The sequence below is a fragment of the Protopterus annectens genome, chromosome 12.part0, assembly GCF_019279795.1.
Source record: "Protopterus annectens isolate FY-2018-M chromosome 12.part0, PAN1.0, whole genome shotgun sequence".
Taxonomy (NCBI): Eukaryota; Metazoa; Chordata; order Ceratodontiformes; family Protopteridae; genus Protopterus; species Protopterus annectens.
The window spans coordinates 1,425,512,567-1,425,537,444 of NC_056746.1; the positions used below are offsets into that span (position 1 = coordinate 1,425,512,567).

At 40.3% G+C, this 24,878-nt stretch overlaps 1 pseudogene; it reads right to left on the minus strand.

Moving 5' to 3' along the window:
• The window catches only part of LOC122816293, a 1,079,303-nt pseudogene that overhangs the window by 68,910 nt on the left and 985,515 nt on the right, over positions 1-24,878 (minus strand).

Here is a 24,878-nt window from a genome sequence, read left to right on the forward strand (position 1 = left end):
TGATATTTGTAAACAAGACCCTAATAATGCTTTATTTAAACACACAAAAGTTTGTAAAGAATCCTTTTTTCTGTTTTTTGTTCTTGATGTATCCCACATGACATTTGTGGGGGGGGAATTAGGAAAATAAAATTGAAGAGAGAGAATTATACTGGCAAATGGTTTTGGAAGCCTGTACATCCCCCAAGACTGAATAGTCCCTATATTGAAACTAAGATTGGCTAGGCTTTGATGGGGTTAAACTGATGAACTCACACTGTTTTAGATTTATTTAAACATTTTTTAATTTATTTGAGGAAATGCTTACATTTTGTACAATATTATATTGATATTTTATGCAACATTTTATGGCTTGCACATATTTAAACTGTTTTTAATTCATCCACTGGATGGTGCCATTCTTATGTCCTAGGATTCCTTATGTAGGTTTTTATGAATGAAAATCTTTAGTTTAACAGTTTTCAGTTTTTAGTTTTAAAATTCTGTAGAATAAATTTTGCACATCAGGTCATATAAATGTTGTTGGTTTTTTACATTCATATATTTATTATGTATTTTAGATTTTTAATACAATGAGTAAGTTTATATTATTTAGCATTAAAATTGGAAAGAATATATTAATATTCATGAGATATGTGTAACTTAGGATTGTGACTGGTGTAAAGGTATTTAAATTTATATTTAAGGATGGGGTCAATTAATTATGTTAATCTGCATCTGATGAAGTTCAGTTAGAATGTAAAATGCAGTGAGATAGTTAAGCGTTTTGTGTGGAACAATTGAGAACTGTGTTTTGTTGAAATATTAAACTTTTTGGCATTCCGACACTCCTTACGGCTGCTGGTGCTTCTTTTATTTTGTTTGGTTTGAGTTCGCTCCCTAAAGCACTTTTATCTCTGGTGTGTATTTTGGTGCAATTTATACTCTTCCTTATTCTGAAAATTCGGAAAGAAAACAGGGAGACTGATAATCTGATTAATGTTTGATTCCAAACCCACTTTTGGAAGAAAAGAAGGATTAGTGTGTAATGACACCCTGTCTTTACGGAAAACTATATAAGGAGGCTTAACTGATAAAGCTTGAAGCTCTGACACTCTTTTGGCTGAAGTAAATGGCAATCAGGAAATCTGTCTGTTCCATGACAGAAACTGTAGAGCTACAGAAGCTGCAGGTTCAAAGGGGAAGAAACTAAGGCCTGAAGGACAAGAGTAAGATCCCAAGGTGGCACTGGGTCCTTAATTGGAGGCCTAAATAAAAAGGTACCTTTCAAAAAGGCTTTACAAAGCTTAGAAGAAGCCAGGCAATCCAAATTATCTGCTATATGGAAGTTAGAGATAGCTGCCAGCTCAACCTTAACCATAGAAAATCTGGCACCCTGTTGAAAAATACCTGCCAGAAACTCTAAGATAGCATGAACTGGGGCAGTAAAGGGATCCTAGTCATGCTGAGACACCCAAATTGAAAAATGTTTCCACTTACTAGAATAAACCTTCCTAGTGGAAGACTTATGAGCCACTACCAAAATCTTAACCGGAGAAGATAGCCCAGGAGTCGTACCATGGGAACTAGAGCAGCTAACCTGTAAGCTTCAGACAGGCCAGATCTGGGTGTGGGATCCTGAGGGATGTGAAATCAGATCTGGAACCAGATCCAATGTCCAGGGAGGACACACTACATGAGACTACAGAGAAGGGAACCATACTTGTGGAGGCCAGAAAAGGGCAATGAGGATGACTGAGCTCCCCAGCCATTGAGCTTTCTGAATGAACATTGGAATCAGTGGAAATAGGGGATAAGCATACAGAGGACTGGAGGGCCAAGCATGAACTAGAGCATCTCTGGGGGACTCCCCTGGTGGAGGGCTCAGAGCAAAGAACTCGCTGCACTTCGCACTGGAAAGAGAGATGAAGAGATCGTAGCAAGGCTGAGCCCACTTTAGAAAGATCTGTTTTGCTACTGAAGGATTCAGAGACCACTCTTAAGGCATCAGGATAGCTCTGCTGAGCCTGACCCCCAGGATGTTGGACCTCCCCGGAATCTGAGCTGCAACCAGAAAATGGCCGGTGGAGATCACCCACTTGCACAATCTCATGGCTTCATGACAAAGGGGATAAGACCTGGTTCATCCCTGTTTGTTAGACTACAGACATGTTGTCTGTCTGGATGGCAATCATCCCTAGGGGAAGATGGGCATAAAGAGCTTGGAATGCCAGAAGCACCACCCTCATCTCCAGGATGTTGATATGCAGATGGGTCTCCTGGGAAGACCACATGCCTCGGACTGTCTTCCCGAATAATGACCCCCACCCAAGTAGGGTGGCATCTGTGGTCATCATGGTCATCGGGGTAGGAAGAATGAACAGGCGACCCTGATGCAGGTACAGGGAATGAATCCACCAGAGAAGGGAATCCCTGCAGGTTTGAGACAGATAAATAGGGTGGGGACAACAAAAGATCTAGTAATGACCACTGGACCGCCAGGGTCCATTGAAGCCCCCTCATGTGTAAGAGGGCTGTGAGGACGAGGGTGATCATGGCCGCCATGGACCCCAATGCCCATAGAACATATTCTGCCGGGGGAGTTTGGGCTTGAAGAATGCAAAGGATGTGATGCTTAAGAGACAGAAGCCCAAAGTTAAAAAAACCTTGGTCTGAATGGTGTCTAACCATGTTCCAATAAAATCCAGAAGTTGAATTGGGTCCAACAGTGATTTGTTGAGATTTATGATGATGCCCAATTGGGGGGCGGTCTGGAGAAGGAGATCCCTGGCTTCGCAGAGTTGATGCCTGGAAGGAACATAAAGGAGCCAATCATCCAGGGAGGATAAGACCTGAAACCCCTGCAGCCATAGGTGAGCTGCTACCACTGCCATCACGTTGGTGAACACCTGGTGGCTGTGGTGAGACCAAAGGTTAGCACGCTGAACTGGTAATGACTGGCTCCCAGCCGGAAGTGGAGGAATCTCCAAGAGTGCCTGCCCATTTTGATATGGTACCATGCTTCCTGGAGATCCACTGAGCACATCCAGTCATTCTCCTACAGGAAGGGCCAGATAGATTGGAGAATGACCATCAGGAATTTCATCTTGGAAACTGATAGGTTTACGGTTGAAAAATCCAGGATGGGTCTTAAGTCCTCCACTTTCTTTGACACCAAAAAGAACACGGAATAGATGCCTAATCTGGACTGGTCTGGGGAGACGAGGTGGATGACTTGCTTTCTGAGCAGCTTGGAAATTTCCACTTATACATGCTGCCTTTGAGCGGGTGGAACATCAGGGAGGTGTCTGGGAGGAAGTGTCATTTGAGTGAAGGGGATTTAATATTCTCTGGATATGATTTGCAACACCCAGTGATCATCTGTGATGGACTCCCAGGCTGTTGGGTGTAGCAAGAGGTGATCCCCTACTGCCTCCAGAGATGAGCAGCCGGGCAACCTTTCAGGGCTGCTGTGAATGTCTGACCGGGAAGGAATCCCAAGACCCTTGGTTGCTTGGACCCCCTCTGCCACCAGGGCAGCATCTATCAAATCTCCCTCTGCCTCTGGGGGAAGGTGAGTCCTGAGCATCTTAGGAATAACCCCGAGATGTCTGCAACCACATCTTCTTCACCCCTCACTGATTCCTGGAAAAGGATCATTGAGGGGTCAATAAGTGGATTTTGTCAGCAGACAAGGTCTTCCCGTCCTTCTTGCTCTGGACCAATGTGTCACGTACTGTCTTCCCAAACTGAGTGGAACCATCATACGGAGAATTCGTAAAAGATGCCTTAAAGGGTTTTGAAAAGGCACAAAGTTGGAGCTAGGCCACTCTAGTGGCATCTTTGGTAGTGTGAGAAAGGAGCTGCATAAAGGTTTTGGCAACAGAGGTAAGGGTGGCCATCCAGGAGGAAAAAAAACTTCATTTCCTCTGCTAACGTGGACCCTGGGGCAGACCCAGTGATCTCCTTGACCAGGGCTCAGTGAAGCCTGGTCACGTGTGCCATGTAGTTCCATGCAGAAACAGAGAACATTGCTGAAGCGTAGACCTGCTTCCCAAAATGGTCCACAGTCATAGACTCTTGGTCTGGCGAATGGACCATGGAGCTCTCCCGAGTGAGCTCCTTCTTGGTGGCTGCCTCCACCACCATTGGCATTAACCGGTGATCCCTTCAACCAGTGTAGTTTGTCTGATGGGGCACTGAGGTCTTATCAAGGTATTTGGGGGTAGGCTCCACAGTGTCTAGCTCCTACCAAGGCCGAGCTGTAATCAGATCAACCATGGCATCCACAGAAGGTGGGACTTAGGAGGTAGAGGGTCCTGCGCCAAACACCTCCAGGAACACCGATTCATCAGGGCTGGGTTTTTGGTTAGACAACCCCCCCCCCCCACACTGGTGAAGGAACTCCATGATGTCTCCAAAGGAGACATCCTCTTGGGGTGGCCGAGGGAAACCCTCCCCTTCCTCCAAGTCAGTGTCCTCTGTGACAGACTCCAGTGGAGAGTCTAAGTGTCTCCTTTTACACATGTGTTTCTGAGGAAGCTTCTCAGGGGGGTCTCTGGGGAGGACTTGAAAACTTCAGGCTGTTCCCGTAGGGGAACTCCCTGGGGCAGAGAGGCAACAGGCTGTACGGATGATGGAATCCAGACCAGACAAATGGGGAGCCAGGACAGACTCTGAGGATGAAAGTATCAAGGGTCTTAATGGAAATGAGAGGACCCACTCCACCACATTGAAGGCAGAAGGAGAGCAGACCCCTGGACCTGGAACCATGACCGGGTCTGTAATCCTCTGAGTCAATGGGGGAACTAGAGCCAAACCTCCAGGCACCAAAACTCCAAGTGGATGGCCTGGCTCTGTAAAACTCAGAGACAACAAAACCCCTTTGCATCCAGCACTGGTTGGAGCCAATCTTCTCAGGGCAATGGTCGGCATTGAGGTACCCAGTAACATCGGCATCAACCCCTTGATGCCGAAGGGCCACGGACCCAAGGACTCCTAAGCCAGGGGTCGGATTGGAGAATGAGTGATTGGAAAAAGGCACACTGCATGCACCCAGCCCTGGAGGGGGAGGGGGCAGGCAAGACTCCCATCTGAATCTGAGTGCGGATAAATCTCCACATCATCCTGTCCACCTCAGCTTTGGAAAGACCCAGGTGGATTTGGCAGATGAGGCTATAGGCACCGGCCTAGAGAGGTGGTGTGGAGAGGCCGATCCAGGGGAACAGCCCTAAGAAACTTCTGGCTCTGGGGAAAATCAGAGTGAACAGAGCCGAGGGGAGTCTGAGCTGAGAGCCGGGCAAGATTTCGCTGGAGGTTCAGCTGAGGAAGCACGGACGGGGCACCACTTCCTAGGCCTGTCCTGGTCTCATTGTTCTTAGCAGGAGATTGAGTCACAGAGGTCGGAGCAGGAGAAGAAGCTTAAGCTGAAATGGAAGCTGGGGCCTCCACGGCAGGAGGAGGCCCTTAAGGACCAGCTTATTCCTCCTGTTGATCAATACGCGGGGGTTAAACCCCATGCAGATCGAGCAGAAGGAACCCAGATGAGGAACCCCTAAGCAGACCACACACAGAGTGTGTCCAACTGAGGGCAGAAACTTATGGCCACACTCTGTGCACTTTCGGAATCCTGGCTTTGGTATCTCTGCCATGATAGATGGAAGAAGAGGACCCAAAAACACTCTCACATGCTCACCTAAAGAGAGAGAGAGAGAGAGAGAGAGAAGGAGGGAAACTTTTTTTTTTTTGAAAAACTAGGACCGACGTCTGAGCGGTAGGATACAGGAAGGTGTAAAAGTAGAAAAGCAGATACAAAAGATCACAAAGGACAGGAAAAAAATCACAAAATTCACTCACCTAAAACTTAGTGATACGTGCAGCAAATGAGATATGAAGGGAGGAGGGAGATAGAGGCATTAGCAGTAGAGGAGGAGCTTGGATCCGATGCTGGAAAATGGGGCAAAGTCGGCTCCGTCCCAGATCCATGTCCAACAGGTTGACGAGCAAATGAAAACAACAACTTCAGATCAATTTTTTAATTTTGTAATTGGCATACAATGCTGTAACTGTAAATACTCTTACATTATTGCTGGCAACCACATAATTAGACAACAAATGGCAAACAGCCCATTGAACTCTGCACAACTGCTGTGACCTCGCATGTCTTTCAGTCTGGAAACACATTTTTGTTTTTTTAGATATTTAACTGAATGACAAATTTTACATTATTAGTATGGAACATGAATGCTTTGGTTAGGATTTTAAAAAAGGCAGTAAGTTTTTCAGTTGATTGGTCATCTCAGACTCCACTTTTTAATGTTGCTTGCAGGAGACATACCTTACCAATTTGGAGCGTTTGGAATTGTTCAAAGGAATGTCTGACCAGTGTCACTTTTCTTCTTTTACTGGGGGAAGATGGAGGCGAGCTGCCATTTTTGGGTGAAGAGATATTATGTTTTACTCCATAGCAAGGTAGATCTATGCATGTCAAAGGGCAATGCTGTAGCATCATGCTAACATTGGTCAGCGTGTATCTCCCTCCAGGTACTTCTGCATTCACGGTAGCCAGTTTAGTTAGGATGTGAATTTCTGTGGGGTTGACTTGAACTTGGTGCTCTGTCAGGAGGAGGATTCATCTGTAAGTCAAAGTAGGTGTATTTCCAATGGGGGAAACTTCTAGGGAAACTTCTCAAACTGTTTGGCATGTGTGATGTCTATACTCTATTAAGCCTGCCATCAGAGTTCTACACATATTACTCCCTGAGATTCTGAACCTCTTCTAGGATAGATCAATTTTTTGTCTCAAAGGAGCATGTGCAATTGGTGGACTCTATGGCCATTACTTCGATATTTTTATTGGACCATGCCTCCTTAAAGTTACATATAATCTCACCAGATTAATTTATATGCCCAGACTGGAGGGTAAATATGTGGCTATGTAGTGGGACAACTTTTGTTGGGGTAGTGAAAAATACATTTGATCATTGGCAAGGCTTAGGCTTATCAGGTGAGTAGGATAAGGGGCTATGGTGGCATCTTCTTAAAATGGGCAGAGGCCATTAAATCATACACCAAAGCTGTTTTAGCAGGTAGAAGGGTAACACTTGACTTGTTTCAGACCATGTTACTTCAAGCTCATGAGCAAGGGTATAGTACAATCCAACTGCTACTTCACAGATTTTTGCTATCAGGAAAGAGAAAGATCAATGCCTGAAATTCAAGGTTGTATAGACACAAATTACCATTACAGATTGGAAGTTCTGATTTGTCCTTGAGTTGTAGGCATCTGCCCCTTCAACTTTGCAACCAAAAGATATAAAAAATATTGTGCCAGACACTAGCAAGAAATTGGTGTATACACCCCCCCCCAAAAAAAAAAGAAATAACAAAGGTCCTCTGCAAACATTTTACAGACTTCTATTTGGAGGAGGTCCCCTCCCTACCTCTATTATCTGACATCCAAGTTTTCTTGGGACTACTGCTTTTAAAGGTGTTGAGTCATCAGGCTTTAAGTCTTACTGCCCTCATAACTTCGCATGAAATGCAGGATGTTTTGACTAGCATGGAGAAGGGTAAGACTCCCAGAGCAGATGGGCTGCTGGTAGAGATATATTTAAAAGGCTTCCTGAATAATTTTATTACTGACTAATGGAGTACTGCAAGAAGTTAAGGACCTGGAGTTCTTGGAAAGATGCAGCAGCAGTCTTGATGCACAAACCCTGTAAAGATCCTGACCCTCCATCATCTTACAGGCTGATATCTATTTTGAATCATGACTATTAGCTGTTTATGGCCATTATAGTCAGGAGGCCTTCTAAAATACTTCCTGAAATGATACACTTTGATCAGATGGTCTTTGTGGAAGGGCGCACTACATTTCATAACATTATGAGAGCTCTAATGATTTTATAGAAAACTAAAGTCTTACAGAAATCCCTGCTGTTGGCCAGTCTAGATGCTGGGAAGGCGTCTGAGAGGGTTATATGGATATACTTATGGGAGGTATTAAAGACATATGGGCTGCCGCCAACTGAATTCAAGTTTTTAAGACAATGTACTTGAATTCACAAGCTAGGTTAAATTCTGCTATCTCCCCCCCCCCCCCAATTAAAATACCCAGTGGCATCAGACAAGGGTGCTCACTGTTCACCCTATTATTTGTTTAGAACCACTGACAGTCTTCCTGAGACAGTCTTCTTTGTTGGGGTATTCCAAGGGGAATGTTACTCATATGCTTTCCCTGCACACGGATGATTTGTTAGTATACTTAAGCAACCCAGAAGCAGAACTTCCTTTATTGTTTGAAAGACTGATTAGATTTGGTATCCTCTCAGGGTACAAGATTATTTCTAGTAGAGCCGAGATAGATTTAGTTAATTTCCTCTCCTCCAACCAACTTATGGTAGGCTATTCTTTTTTTCAGAAAGAAGAATGGTCTTACATATTTGGGCATTACCATAAGGGATAAACTGGAAGCTATTCTTAGCGGTACATGTAACAGAGAGGCAGAGTCCACTCAAAAGCAATATGGTAGATAGGTATACATGGACACACTAGTGAATCACGTAATGCGCAGTACAGTTTTACGTCCATATACTTGCCATATGCGCATGTATAGAGCTCTTATGCTTCATGCTTACTATGACATGCATGGCCCACAACAACATGTGTGGGTAATGCATTACATACAGGCAGCTGTTCACAGACAGTTGAGCTATATACCATGATTAGCATTACCACCATGCTAACTGCTTCTTGTTGCCTTTCTGTGCTGCACTGCTAATAACCGTGTGTCTAAAATATGGAGGAGTTTTGGTAAACCCTCTGTATACATGAAGTTTCACAGAATTAAGGAAGGAATTAAGGAAGGAGCCCTGCTTAGCAAAAGTATATCAGCAATAGCTTCTAATCATGTGGCGAATGTCAGTGTGAGTAAGGCACACTTCTTAATGTGTGTGTGTGTGTGTGTGTGTGTGTGTGTGTGTGTGTGTGTGTGTGTGTGTGTGTGTGTGTGTGCGTGCGTGTGTGTGAGTAATCCGAATGCTATAACACTGCCATGACATAATCCTATCTGCCTATGTGTGAGTGTTTATGGGGGAATTAAACTGTGTACATAAGATATCGAACGACCATATATTGAGGTATGTGTACAATATCTAAAATTGAAGGTAAGGCTGGACATAGGAATAACTGCACCAAACAGGTGCTCTGGGGAGTAAGGTTGTGGTCACACTCATGCGGATGTAACAGTACAGCATACACATGCAGTGACTTGTACATCTTTCCTTCAGGTACTGGCATAGCCACCCAAGGGAAGTGATGTCTTGAAAAGTTCACTAGTCAGGGAAATTGAGTGCTACTTCAGGCCCTCTGCACACCTGACATGCCCTTCCTAGGTAAAGAATGGAGCAGACAAGTATTATAGGGACCAGATATAACAAACTGATACAGGATGTAAATGCTGTGGATGATCATAACATGTCTGTAACAGGTATGACAGAGGGTTATCAAAATGATGCTCCATACTACATAGGAAATGGCATGGGACATTGTGACAGGCAGGTCTATCACAGGGGGTAGACCACCAACACAGAAAAAACTGGCTGAGGTTGAGGAGTCATTGGTTTCACTTGCCAGAAAGAGGCAGTAGTCCTTCTTACTTGGGGGTATTTAGGATGTGGGAGCTGGGCTACCAATAAGCACTTGTAGGAAATGAGGGCAAAGCATCAGTTTAGTAATGTCCATTACAGCGGACTATAGCATATATCATCACATAATCAAACTGATGGACTGACAAAGTCCTTCCAGACACCTCTGGTTTGCAAATGCAACATCCTGCATGACAAGATATGTCTTTCAATGCATTCTATAACATTATTTCCATGTTTAGCAGTATGCATGGTACAGCGGGTTGTACAGGCATACAAGCAAGGGTAAACAATTGTGTTGTGTTATGTGTTTAGCTTTCATATGTTCCACTGGAGGAGGATCCAGTACAACAGATGACATCAGCAGGGCACATGTGGCAAATGATACATGCCCATGGCACAATCTAATGGTATAGTGACACTGTCTGCAACAAAGAGGAGAAATCACCCATGTCCACCATTACTGTAGCCTCTGTAGATGTACAGACTGAGCGGCCATTAAAGGATGCTGATGTTCTTCAGGTTCAAGATTCTGGAATTCAATCAACTATCCTATGACAAACAGAAAGGTCCTCGACATTGAGCATAGAGAGGGGAAACGCATACTGCTGCTAAGTTCACTAGTGGCAACAGCTGCCTCCACAGGTGAATCCATAAAACAAATTACAACCACTATCTGGTCAGGCTCCACAGGCCATGCAGTCCATTCATAGGAGAGTCCAGAGGCAAGGTGGTTGGACAGAAGTCATCCCAAGTCACAAGACAACATTCTGTTGATGAAATGGCATGTGTGTTGCCTGCAAACATATGGTCTACCTAACTCTGATAAGGGTGTAATTCAGGTCAAGGATGGCACTGTTCCTCAGGCTCAACAAATGTGGCACTTTATCAAGGTGTGCAGGCATAATTCTACCCCTTCCCTGCCAGAGTCTCAACTGAGCTCTGACATCTCAATGCAAGACACTGGACATTGTCGATAGTTATGTCATGTCAGTATAGCCTCCAGCACTGGAGGATGTAATTCATGACTCCTCATAACCTCCCAGAGTACTTGGCCAATCTGTTCATCTCATGTAACCTTACTCTACGTAATAGTGTTGCAATCACATTGTTATCCCCCGTCATTTGTGCAAACGATTACTGTGCTCTATTCTGTTCATCCCTTAACTGTATGAGTACAGAGATATCTTAAGGGCAACACAGCCAGTCCATGCACTGTCCTGTTTAATTCTGGTGGATACTGCCTTCCTCATTTTATTCTGTATTGTCTTATTTATGGCCAAAGCTGTCGACCAGACACCACTTTTTCATCTGTGCTGCAGTGTGCGGCACTAACCTTTGCTTCGACTGTGGTACTGCTGCTGCATGTTTCTCCCTCTCACTTTCCAATCTGCCTTTCTGCTGCTATGACTTTCATAGCAGTTCCTGCTATGAGGTTCAGCTGCCACTCTATTTACCTGCTTATTACTATGATTTGAGCATGGTATAACAAGAAATATCCTACTGCATATATCTGGACTATACTGACTTGCCTAAACACTGGAACCATCTCTTCAGTAGTCTGAAGACACATTAGACTATATTTCATGTTTCTGCATGATATATCTTAGACGGCATTTCCTGCATGCTGCATATTGGGGTTATCAGCCACAGCTGTAGGGAATAGCCAGCATCTACCACAACACACAGCAAATAACATATTATATGTGGCTTGTTCCTTGCAGGCATGGAACTTGTATATACAGTCCTGTCTACCTGATATATGAGAATGCCTACCAAACAAGTAACTGAGAAGTCCCCTTGCTAGAACTGCTGGTATATGTTAGATGTGAATAAATGTGAAAAGGGAAATATATATTTATATATCAATATATTTTAAACTATTTATACTTAACACATTGTCATGAAGAGGGATTTTTATACTAACCCAGCTCTCTCCTTTAATACAAGCATAAGAGACAGAATCATTTAGTCCAGGGGGAAGTAGGTCTCAATCTCAGCAGCTATTTTAACTCCATTTTTAACAAAATAAGTTTCTAATTACCACCAGTGGGCAGGATTTTGTACCCACTCACTGATCAGAGAAGTTAACGAGCAAAGGCAAACAAAAAGGGGAGATAGCTCCACCACATTTGATTGAGGACAAAGAGGAGAACAGGTGAGGGGCATGGAGGAAGATATGATCACTTTCCACCAGAAGGAATTGCAGCATGTTACAAAGGGTTTAAAATCTATAATGACACCGACAGGCCCCTTTCTAGGGAACATTTCACTTTGATTTTGAAAGGATTCAAATTTATTCCCACTAAGAAAGGGGACATAGCTGACATGCTCCTTTAATTGAAGCTATGTATGAGAAAATTAAACTTGAATTTGTTTTTTAAGGAGCATGGTAACAGTGCAAAACCAGTGGGACTAAAAAGGCATAGTGTATTCAATCCACCTTTAAACTTCATCATTCAGGTATTTGAAAATTGTGTCACAGAGGATATTTATAACTTATTTGTGGAACACAAAAAACATTCTTTCAACCTTAATAGAGGTGAAAGAGATGTTTTAAAAGTATTAAGGAGTGATGGTGGTATTAGGGTTATGAAACTTGATAAGGTGGATGGGTAGTATTATTAGGCATGGAAGATTACAACAATATTATGACCAACTTATTAAATTGTGAGACATATTCCTAAGTGTCTAAGAATGGAATAACTATAGCATACACTAGGATTGATTCCTACCTGGAAAAATATCTTTTAAAATGTAGGATAGATCAAGGTACCTAAGATTGTTTCAAACAACCCCACCCCTCAGTTACAAATATCTTTGGTATACCCAAAATTCACAAGTCCAAAGTTTCCCCTCCTTTCCAACCCACTGTTTCGGCCAAAGGCTCTAAAACTCATCCATTGGCAGTATTTATTGACCATCATGTAAAAGAAGTTGTATTTAAAACTTCTCACCTAGTGAAGGATTCTTGGGACTTTTTGGGGAAATTAAAACAATATTTATGGAAGAAGGGGTCAAGCTTTGTTCCGATCGATGTGAAAGATCTCTTTTCTGTTACTCCTAAAAAAGAAGGGTTAGAATACTTTTCTGATACCCTCCACTGCCATTCCACATTTTCCACTGATACCTTACTCTTACTTAATAAACTTATGGAACATGTCCTTGACAATAACTTTCTTTATTTTCAAAGAAAGTATTACCAGCAGGTTACCAGGGTTGCACTGGGTGCAGCATGTGCCCCGGTATATGCTAATTTGGTCATGTTAGGGTGGGAAGAGGAACACATTTTTAACAGTCCATACTCTGAACACCTCCACTTGTACGTTAGATTTCTGGACAACATTTTTATTCTATGGAATAGGGAAGAGGATGGAAGAGAACAATACATGGGGTATCTGAATTGGTGTTCTAAATACTTTAAATTTACTTCTAATTGGAGCGCCTATAGTATCAACTATTTTGAGCCAGCATTTATCAAACAAACACTAATTTCAAATCCAAAGTATTCAGGAAAGAAACATTCTGCAACAGCTATTTGTATTTCACTAGTAACCATGCCTTTAAGCAAAAGAAAAATCTATAAATCCACAAACAATGTGCAACGGGGCTGCCAGGGCATAAAAAGTCACAATTTCCAAATCTGTACCAACAAATACTGATGTAACCTCGTCAATAAATCGAAAACACGTAGACAACAATCCAATAAATCTAAAAACACCGGTTTATTCTGTGGTGGTAAGCGCTTTTGCTTAGGAGCTTCTTCAGACCAAAGATACACACAGACAAATGCACATATTTATACCCAGCAATAATCAGCATCAATTAACTACCAATTATATATTAAAGGTACATAACAAATACACAGCTCTGTACAATAAAAACTATTTGTATCCTATCTAAAATGAAAATTGTGTATAAACAATGTCTATAAACTAAAGGTATACCTATGAGATAATATAAACCAATATGCTGCAAAAATATATGTTATAAAAAAATATATATATGCATATATATATATATATATATATATATATATATATATATATATACTTAAAAAATATATGTGCTTGAAAGATATAATATAACTGTTATAAACCTATGTGTACTATAATGCCCTATCTCAGAAAAATATATGTATCTATAAATAGATATAAAAAGATGATTATAATCTAAAATACCTATTTATGCCTAAATACCAGATCATTTACAGAGCCTTCTCTTCTTTAAAGCGGGCTTGATAGATGCCCTCTCATTTAAACCTAAACCTCTATCTGCCCTTAAAGTAATTATCCAACACATCTCTCTATATTCTGTGTGATTCCGAATATCTCCCTCTCTAATACTCGGTCTTACTGCTTCTATCACTCTGAATCTAAAAGTGTGATGTGTACCATATTCCATCACGTGTTTGGACAGGGCATTCAAAGTTGAACACTTCCTAATATTATACAGGTGTTCTCTCATTCTATCACGTAATGGCCTATTGGTCTCCCCCACATAGAAAGCTCTACAGCTTCCACATACTGCTAAGTATACCACATGGGGAGTTATACAATTATGAGTACCCCTAAAATAAAAATCCTTATGTAAATCCAGACGATGGAAGACCTCTGTGGTTTCGATATAAGGACAAAAGTTACAAGACTTACAAGGTTCAGTATGACCTAATGGTGCTCTATTTATCATGTTCTTATTGGTACATAGTCATTTTTTCAAGTTACTGCGATTTTTAAATCTAAAATGAGGTACATCATCCACCAAGTTGGCAATGTCTTTATCAACTAACAAAATGGGCCAGTATTGTTTAAACAAATCAGTGACATATCCTATGTCACCTGTATAAAACAGTGGGACCTTAGTAACAACATCCCGATTATGGTCTCTATAATTATCATGGTTACCTACTGGTCCATAATATGGTTGGGCTCTAGTCTCTCTCAATTCAACTAGATCATCCCATTGTTTAACCATCTCAGATTGGCTGTAACCTCTATCTAGCACATTTTCTTCAATTCGAGCTAATTCCAATTGGAAGCCTACAAAAGAAGGATTCATTCTGGACGCTCGCATTCCCTTGTCCTTTTATCAAATTTTTAAATATAAATCCTGGATGCATGCTGGATCTAAAAAGGAATGCATTCCTATGGCAAGTTTTGCGAAAAATGCCTGTATTGATAATGCCTTGATCTAATTTCTCTACATATACATCAAGATATTCAATAAAATTATAAGAATACTGATAAGTAAACTTTAGACATTCCAATAAATTATTCATGATCTCAAAAAATTTAATAAGTTCTTCTGTCGATCCTGTCCACAAAAGGAACAGGTCGTCAAGAAAACGCCTATAAAATAGGACATGTTGTCGAAATTCAGGCAGGGGGGAAAAGAAATTCTTCTTCTCATTGAGCAAGAAACATATTGGCGTAGCTATTGGCACAAGATGTGCCCATAGCTATGCCATGTTTCTGTAGATAAATACGGTCCCCAAAGATAAAAACATTGTTATTAAGCACAGTTTCTAAAAAGAAACAAATTAAATCAACTTGTGATGCTGGACTTTCACTATGTGAACTGAGATATTTATGTACATACTGTACACCCAGTTCATTTGGTATCATTGTAAATAAAGACTGTATATCTAATGTAGTCAAAATCAGGTTGCTAATGTTTTCAACACCTTTTAAACAGTCATATAAGTCAACCAAAAATTGTTTCGAGTCTCTCAACACTATAGGATTTAAATTAATTACCAGTTGTAGAAATTTTTCTACATTTATCATAAAATTGAAAAATCTCTTCTTCAGTTAGTTTGCAATAGGCTTCAACTAAGGGATGATTTAAAGGGATGAAAGTACTAGGTTTCTTGAAGCACATATGCTTATTACTTCCTTCTTATGTGTATAAGCTCTGTTGACCATATACATGTCGTAGCATTACATCCCTGCAGAACATTTTCAAATCTAGGACCATATCCTCCATCCTGCTAGGACGGGTAGGTATAAAGCTCAATCCTTTATTTAACACATTACTTTCTTCAACAGTCAATGGATAACTAGATATATTATGAATTAATGAGGTGTCATTTTGCCCCACATTTTTCAATTTTATGATAAGGATAGGACATATATTAATAGAAGTTTGAGATTTAATCTTACTTTTAAGAAAAGAAAAGCTTTACACTCCCTACAAGACAATAACAACCTTGTTATACGCCCTGCGGACAAGGGCGGTTTGATTGTTATTATGGATAGGAGTTTTTATGAGACCTCTATGTTAACAATGTTGAGTGATAATGTTTTTTATAACATCATTTCAACTGGGGAGGTTCATAGGATAATTGAGGTGATAAAGCATGATATAGTGGACATTAAACAAGCATTGCTTATTACAGAGGAAGTGTTTAATTTCATGATAGTGGATAATCCTTTAATTCCCATGATTCAAGGCATGCCCAAAGTTCATAAAAATCCTGATTCCCCCCCCATGAGACCGACTGTTGCAGGAGGTGGCTGGGTCACTGAACCCTTATCTATATATGTAGAAAATTTTCTACGACCGGTGATTAATTTGAATCCTATAGTGTTGCTACGCCAATATGTTTCTTGCCCAATGGAAAGAAGAATTTATTTTCCCCCTGCCTGAATTTCAACAACATGTCCTATTTTACAGGCATTTTGTTAATGACCTGTTCCTTTTGTGGACAGGATCGACAGAAGAACTTATTAAATGTTTTGAGATCATGAATAATTTATTGGAATGTCTAAAGTTTACTTATCAGTATTCTTATAATTTTATTGAATATCTTGATGTATATGTAGAGAAATTAGATCAAGGCATTACCAATACAGGCATTTTTTGCAAAACTTGCCATAGGAATGCATTCCTTTTTAGATCCAGCATGCATCCAGGATATATATTTAAAAATTTGATAAGAGGACAGGGAATGCGAGCGTCCAGAATGAAGCAGTATGTGGAAGCTGCAGAGCTTTCTATGTGGGGAAGACCAGTAGGCCATTACGTGATAGAATGTGAGAACACCTGTATAATATTAGGAAGTGTTCAACTTTAAATGCCCTGTCCAAACACATGATGGAACATGGTACACATCACACTTTTAGATTCAGAGTGATAGAAGCAATAAGACCGAGTATTAGAGAGGGAGATATTCGGAATCACACGGAATATAGAGAGATGTGTTGGATAATTACTTTAAGGGCAGATAGAGGTTTAGGTTTAAATGAGAGAGCATCTATCAAGCCCACTTTAAAGAAGAGAAGGCTCCGTAAATTATCTGGTATTTAGGCATACATAGGTATTTTAGATTATAATCATGTTTTTATATCCATTTATAGATACATATATTTTTCAGATATAGGGCATTATAGTACACACAGGTTTATAACAGTTATATTATATCTTTCAGGCACATATATTTTTTAATTATGTATATATATATATATATATATATATATATATATATATATATATATATTTTTTTATAACATATATTTTTTTACAGCATATTGGTTTATATTATCTCATAGGTATACCTTTAGTTTATAGACATTGTTTATACACAATTTTCATTTTAGATAGGATAGAAGTAGTTTTTATTGTACAGAGCTGTGTATTTGTTAAGTACCTTTAATATATAATTGGTAGTTAATTGATGCTGATTATTGTTGGGTATAAATATGTGCATTTTTCTGTGTGTATCTTTGGTCTGAAGAAGCTCCTAAGCGAAAGCGCTTACCACCACAGAATAAACCGGTGTTTTTAGATTTATTGGATTGTTGTCTACGTGTTTTCGATTTACTGACGAGGTTATGTCAGGATTTGTTGGTACAGATTTGGAAATTGTGACTTTTTATGCCCTGGCAGCCCCATTGCACAATGTTTGCGGATTTATAATTTTCATTAGTTTCAGTTGTTGTGCACTGGGGCTCTTATCCTTTGAGTTACCAGCGACTGCATTTGTTTTTAAAAGAAAAATCTAGTTAGGAGGCAGGTGATTAGAGTCACCAGAATGAGATCTGAACAAACTGATATTAAGGTTGAACTCACAAAAGTACAAGAGATGTTTTTAGAAAGGGTTTATCCTAATACATTGGTAATGGATATCATTAATGAGGTACAAGGGGGATGGGACACCAAGTTCAAACCACTTTTAGGTGTTAGACTTAATAGGATGAACGAGCCCCACCCTGTACTTGGTTATGATACAGTTTTGGTTCTTGAGTTTAACTAATATACTGGATGGGTGCAAGCTATTGTCAAGAGAAATTGGTGTCTTTTCAGTATTAATAACAAAGTACAATAAGCTGTAGGTAAGACCCCCACTTCTTCCTTAAAGACAGGAAAGAATTGCAAACAAATATTCAAATCAAAGACTAATCCTCCCAACAATCAGAAAGTTGGCACAAAATTCTGTGGTAGCTACAAACAATGTCCCTATATTTTTGAAGGTGATCACATTATTTTATAGAACCAATTAGGAAGCAGAGTGGAATTTAAAAGTGGGAACTGTTGGTTCACAAGGATAATATATATAGCAAAATGTGAAGGGTACCCTGCTTTCTACATCGGCAAAATGGAGAGAGCTTTAAGGACAAGTATTTATGAACATCTTTATGATATAAATATGAATAAAGAAACTAATGCTCTCTATAAACACATGTGGATATGTCCCAAATTTAAGGGTTTTAAGTTTGGTATTATAGATAAGTTGGTATCCAACAGTAACAGGGGGATTGGAAACTTATTTTGTTAAAAAGGGAGTTAAAATGGCAGCTGAAATTGAGAGCTACTTTTCCCCCTGGACTACATGATTCTGTGTCTCATATGCCTGTATTAAGGGAGAGAGCTGCCTGAGTATAAAAATTCCCTTTCATGACAGTGTGTTAAGGTGTAAATATATATATATCTTTTCACATTTGTTCATTTTCTGCTTTCTTTTATTATATTGTGATAATTGACAATATTTTCATGATGTCGAGTTCTAATTGACAACTTTTAATTACTGTAAAGTCTAGTTAACAAAATTTTTGATACTGGAGTCATTCAAGGGTTAATATGGTTGTGATCAATTAATGACAGTTATTAATTATTGTAGGATGAGTATTTATACTGGACCAGTTTTAAAATGTATTATCTGATGAAGTCTCGCTTTCATAGGACAAAAACGCTCATTTAATGTACTGTAACTTTTTATTAAACTTTCACTGGACTTGGGCTGCTGTGTTGGACTACTTTCTACTGGTTCTTGTTTTCTGGTATCTGTTGCTGTTATTTTGATGTTTGGTGGGATATGATAGATGTGCATGAAATGTGTGAATCATGTGAAATGCTGGGTAGTGCACAGTTATATTTTAAAAAAGTTTCTGTGCATTACAGACCACTAGGCAGTTAAAGAAATGAAAGTCCTTCCTGTTAACATATCACTACATTTCTGGGTGTGGCAGTTTGTGACAGCAACATGGGTGCAATCTATATCTTGCAGGACCTCAGGGAAATGGGCTATGTAATAAAAGGCCTATATGATGTTGCTTCTCTCTTCTGTTGTCTTGGGGAATCAGATATGCTCCTTTAAATGTTACAGCATAATGTCAATTAAATACCTTAAGATCCAAGAGGCTGATGCCTATGACATCCATGAAGTTAAAGGGAATGTTTCTAAATAGGGCTTATCCTTTGAAAATGATAGAGGAACTCATACAGGAAGTAGCCTTGAAGAGAATGAATGGTATTTATGAACCCATACTTGGGATCAAGGCAGATATTAGGGTAGGTCAGGAGGAGCACCGTACGGTGTTGAATCTTGATCGAAACTCGTTGGAGTTTTCCTGGAATCAATTCAATTTAGCCTGTGTTATGAGTTTTTCATCTAATCATGTGGATATAAAGGAAATTATGTATAAAAATTGGTCATTATTAAAAGATGACATGGAGTTGGGCCTAGAGTTTAAATTCATGCCCAAAGTGGTCTGGAGAAAGGGTAGGAGTTATAAAGAAATGTTTCAAAAACATAAAATTACCACCTATCGAAGTTTGGGCATGAAACAATGTGGTTGTCGTCCACATTGTTATATAATAGAGGAAGGAAGCAATATAATGGTTAATGGCTTCCAAATTATATTAAAGGGTAGATTCAATTGTTATACTAGAGGGGTAGTTTACGTGGCAAAATGCCAAGCATGCCCTTCCTTTTATATAGGAAAAACAGATAGAAGATTAAAAGATAAAACAGTCGAACATCAGAGGAGTATAAAACAGAAAAGGGAGGACAATGCCTTGGCAATGTATGTAGCAACCCATCCGGACCACAAATTTAAATTTAAAGTTATCCAGCAGGTTCAACAAGATGAAAGAGAGGGGCCACATAATTTACTATTGGAAAAAATGGAGTTAATGTGGCAGATAAGGCTCAATGCATTTGTGAATCCAGGATTGAATGACAAATGCTCTATAATGTGCCTATTGAGGTTGAAAAGTTTAGAAAGATAAAATGAATAGATGGAAAACAACATGAGTTGAGTTAATATAATCAAGTTAGTACATTAAAGTTAGGTTAAAGTGGAACATATTGACAATAAATTTTGGATTTTGGTGGTATAAGATTGGTTTCATAAGGAGTAGTGACTTATATGTGAGATATGAAATCTAAATGTTATCGGGTTAGATGTTATCGGTCTCTGCAGTATGGCCCGTTGTGTATAAGTGTGGATAGATGCATGTATAAGATGAGAGTGAAATTTGTGTATATATATATATATATATATATATATATATATATATATATATATTTTTATATATATATATATATATATATATATATATATGCATATATTTTATATTTTATATATATAATATGTAGACATGATAGCTATAAATAGGGTTTAATGATATGTACACATTTACATGGGAAATGAGTAAAGTCTTCCAAGGTTTTTAGCAGCATGTTCCTTTAAAAGGAACGGGATTTCAAAATGGATGTTTGGCGCGCTTTTTAAACCGTTTTTAAACAGTTTTGTATAAATGCAAGTGTTTGAATTTTATCATTGTGTGTTTTCTGAAGAAGTCCTACATGAAAGTGGGATGAAAAATGTATTTTTGTTTTTAGCGTTTAAATAAGTATTAAAATCGGTGGTTCCGTATTTTCGGATGTGGCTTTTTTTCATCAATAATGTTTCTTTTCTTTTTCTTTTTTTATATAAATGCATGTTTGCCATTGTCTTAAGTGATAATTCAAAGAAAAATATGTACCAGACTGGTCCTTGAAGGAATAAATTCCTTTCATTGCAACTTAGGGCGAGGTGAATGTCCGAGTCCTTACCACCCTTATCTTCTTTTGTCCTTTCTGAATTTGGAACAGGTTGAAGACTCAATTTTTAACAGGTAAGAGTTCTTTTAGTTTGTTTTGTGTTTCTAGAAGGGTCTTAGAACTTCACATTTAACTGTTTCTCCACAGGCACACAGATCTTGCATGCTCATGTCCCAAGTGGGAACCTTACGAAGAAACTTAACATATTTCCTAAAACCACAGTAGCTATCTGTCACTAACCCAGCTAAAAATAGCTGTCAAACTAACATACAAGTAATAAGGTAACATCAGCAAATAAAAGCCAAAGCCAAATAGCTGCCTACACCACAGAGTAGATAAGAAAACAATTAACTATCTAATAGGACCAATCAAAACAGAAAACTAGCAGCCAGATCACATCTGACTTTCTTCTGAAAAAAAAGGCATCAAAAATAATGTAGCCTTTCTGTGAAAGCACAACTTTAGGAGATATTATTTCAATCAGCAGGAAATGAGGTCTGCAGAACTGCAGAGGTGTGGTGCATTGAAAGAGTCACGGGAGGAGTGGAAGCTGAAAAGAGCTTGGCAAATATAGAGAAGACTGTTGCCTTTTGTTATCAGTATCAATTTTGAAATGGACAGACTGGATTATTAGAGTTTTATTTTGTTACTAGGTTAAAAAATACCAATAGTGCGAGATCTTTACACTTACCACTTGTCTTCACTTCACAGTATGAAGGATTATCTTCAAATGTGTATATCTGGGGTACACAGGCAGCAGTGCTGACACTCTGCCCAAGGTATGAAGCAGCAGGATAATAGGAATGCATCCTGTACTGAGAAGCCATATTGTGACTACGAAGTCGCGGCTCAGCAGTCTTCATCTGTGGAAAAACAGGATGATCACAAGACACAGATAGTCACAGACATGCTTTTTAACTAGAATTTTAAATAAAGCCATTTATATTACATACACTAACCTACGTTATGATGAGTGATAATGAAAGATTCAGCTCTTCACTCCTTTTGTTGTACAGTGCTAATGCACACTAGACACATTTCAGATGTTAACACTCATCTCATTAATTATTCTGCTTGTTGCTTGCATCTTTTATCATCTATTCAGACTCCATAATGCATTAGACAGATGCATTCAATCTCAGCAAGAACAGCACTCTAAGCTAGATAGATTAGTTGTGTAAAATCTTACCATAACCGTAGACGCTCTAATCTTCCATGTTGCAGTATTCTCACTGTGGGATACTCCACCTCAGGCAACCTGAACGTCTGGCTCCTATACAAAAGCTTAAGCCTGGTTGCTGTCAGGTGCATGGGATGTCACACACAGGGTCACAAACTATGGGCCTTAAAGGTGACATCTGCATGCACAGACCTCATAACTGACTGCCCAGTCAGACAACAACCTAAGGAATCCAAGAATGATGCCATCTAGACAGGTAAATGTGATAAAGGGTGTTAGGTGAAGGGAAGTAATATGCAACATGGAAGAGAAGGACATCTATGGTTATGGTAAGATTTTACACAATTAATCTATGTCCTTCTATTCTTTTGTTGCAATATTCTCATTGTGGAAGAGTGCCACAGCTCAAGATGAAGAAAGAGTGGAGGACGAAGTCACAGTTTCCAGGAAACCATGGTGGAGTGACCTTGCAAAGCCTGCCCTGGCTCTGAAGACATAGTCCAATTTGTAATGTTTGGTAAAGGTGTGCAGAGAGGACCCTGTGGCTCCCTCTAATATGCTGGCTGTATCCAAGCCTTTGAAGAAGGCTCCTGAAGAGGCCACTGCTCTAGCAGAATGTGCCTTAACATTGCAAGGTAAGTCTTTGCCATGGTAAGAGTAGCAGAAGGAAATAGTTTTTCATATCCAGGAAGACAGAGTTTGTTTGGATACGGCCTCTCCCAGGGGCCTAGGGTGGAAGGACACAAAGAGCTGAACAGACCTTCTAATGGCTTTGGCCTTGTCCAGAAGGAATCTTAATTGTCTATGGACATCAAGAGAGTGGACTATTTTCTCACTGTCATTTTGAGGAGAGGGGAAGAAGGTGGGTAAATTAATAGACTGATTGAGGGACAGCTCATTGACCACTTTGGGTATGAAGGAGGGGTTGGTGCGAAGGGTTACCATGTCTTTGTGCATGATAGTGTAGGATGGGGAGTGCTTGCAGCTCAGAGACACTCCTAGCTAAACTAAGGGCTACTAACAGGGCAGTCTTCTAGGTGAACATCTGCAGAGAAGCAGAGCTTTCTGGTTCAAAGGGGGCATTGGTGAGTTTCTCCACTATGTGTTTCAAGTCCCAAGGGGGGGGGTAGGTTTCCTTGGTGGTCTGAAGTAGAGAACCCCTTTAAGGAATAGTCTGACTTCCAGCCTGGAAAGAAAAGGTGGATCCACAGATAAGTAGGCTGAAATAGGTTCATAGGTTCATACTAGGCTTTCGGTCTTGGGCCTACACAAGCCTAGCCATAACAATTCTCTGGATATTTCTTCCCAAAATATTTACTTCCCTGGACCCCTGTCTAGTCTAGTCTGTCTATCTAATGATGTGGCAGATAAGTGAACTTTCACTGAGGAGTATGAAAGTTTTGATTTAGGAACTCACACACATAGACAAGGACTAGTGGGAACATCTGCTTGGAAGGGTTCCCTTTGCCTCTGGGGACACCAACTGGAGAACCTTTTCCATTTCGAAATATAGGATCTCCAAGTAGTGGGTTTCTTGGCCTCCTACAGGATGGACAGCACATCTTCTGAGTACCGGTGTTTGAAGGGGATCAAGAGTTTATCACCCACTGGGTTAAGCAAAGAATTTCCAAGTATGGATAAATGAGAGACCTCTTCTGTTGTGTGAGCAGGTCCACCTTGTGAGGCAACTTGCGGTGACTGCCCTTGGCAAGAGACAGAAGAACGCAGAACCAATGCTGCCTTGGCCAATAGGGAGTCACCAGCAAGATTTTCGGCTTGTTCTTCTGGGTTTTTAGAAGGACTATCTGAATGAGTGGGAAGGGAGGGAAGGCATAAAAGAATAGTCCCTTTCATGAAATCAAGAAGGCATTCACTCTCCAGGCTAGCGGGGAGGGGTCCTTGGTGCAGAATAGCTGCAACTGTCTGTTTTGGGGGAGGCAAACAAATCTATCTGTGGTGTGCCCCACTGGTGGACAACATTTAAGAACACATCTCTGTGAAACATCCACTCGTGATGTTGACAGAATGATCTGCTGCGGACATCCACCTGATGGTTGTCCTGGGGAATGTAGACTGCATGCAGTGTGTTACTGTACTGAGTGGCTAGCTCCTATGCCTACACTGCAAGCCTGCAAAGTAGGTAGGACCTAGTCCCCCCGTTTGTTGAAGTGCCACATCACAACTGTATTGTCTGTGAAGATCTGGAGGGGGGGGGGCTGCCTGCATTAGAAAAAGGAAAGTCTGTAGGGCTAGAAGGAGAGCAGTCATCTCCCTTACATTGATATGTTTTTTCTGGTGGAAGGGCTCCCATTGAGCCTGCATCTTGAAGTTGTTCATAGCGACTCCCTCACCCTAGATCTGAAGCATTTGTGTGCATGTATTGCACTGGTTTGGTGGGCTGCAGAGGAAAGCCTGGATTCTGGTTTACTTGTTGGATCCACCACCTCAATTCTCTCTTCAGGCAGGGTAGGAAAGGTACCTGACAGTCCAGGGGGGGGGGTGGCTGTGCTGTGACCAGTCATATTTCAGGTACCACTGGAACTTCTTCAAGTGCAGCTGGGCTAGGGATAGCATAGGGAGTGTAGCTGGCATGAGATCTAAAAGATGAAGGAACTGTCCTCCTGAAATGTGGCCGACCAGGAGGAGCTCATGGAAGTAGTTGACTAGAGAGTAGAATTTGTGTTGAGGAAGGAAAGCCTTCATCAAGTCTGTTCTTATCCTGCAGCCCAGGAATGTTATGTCTTGG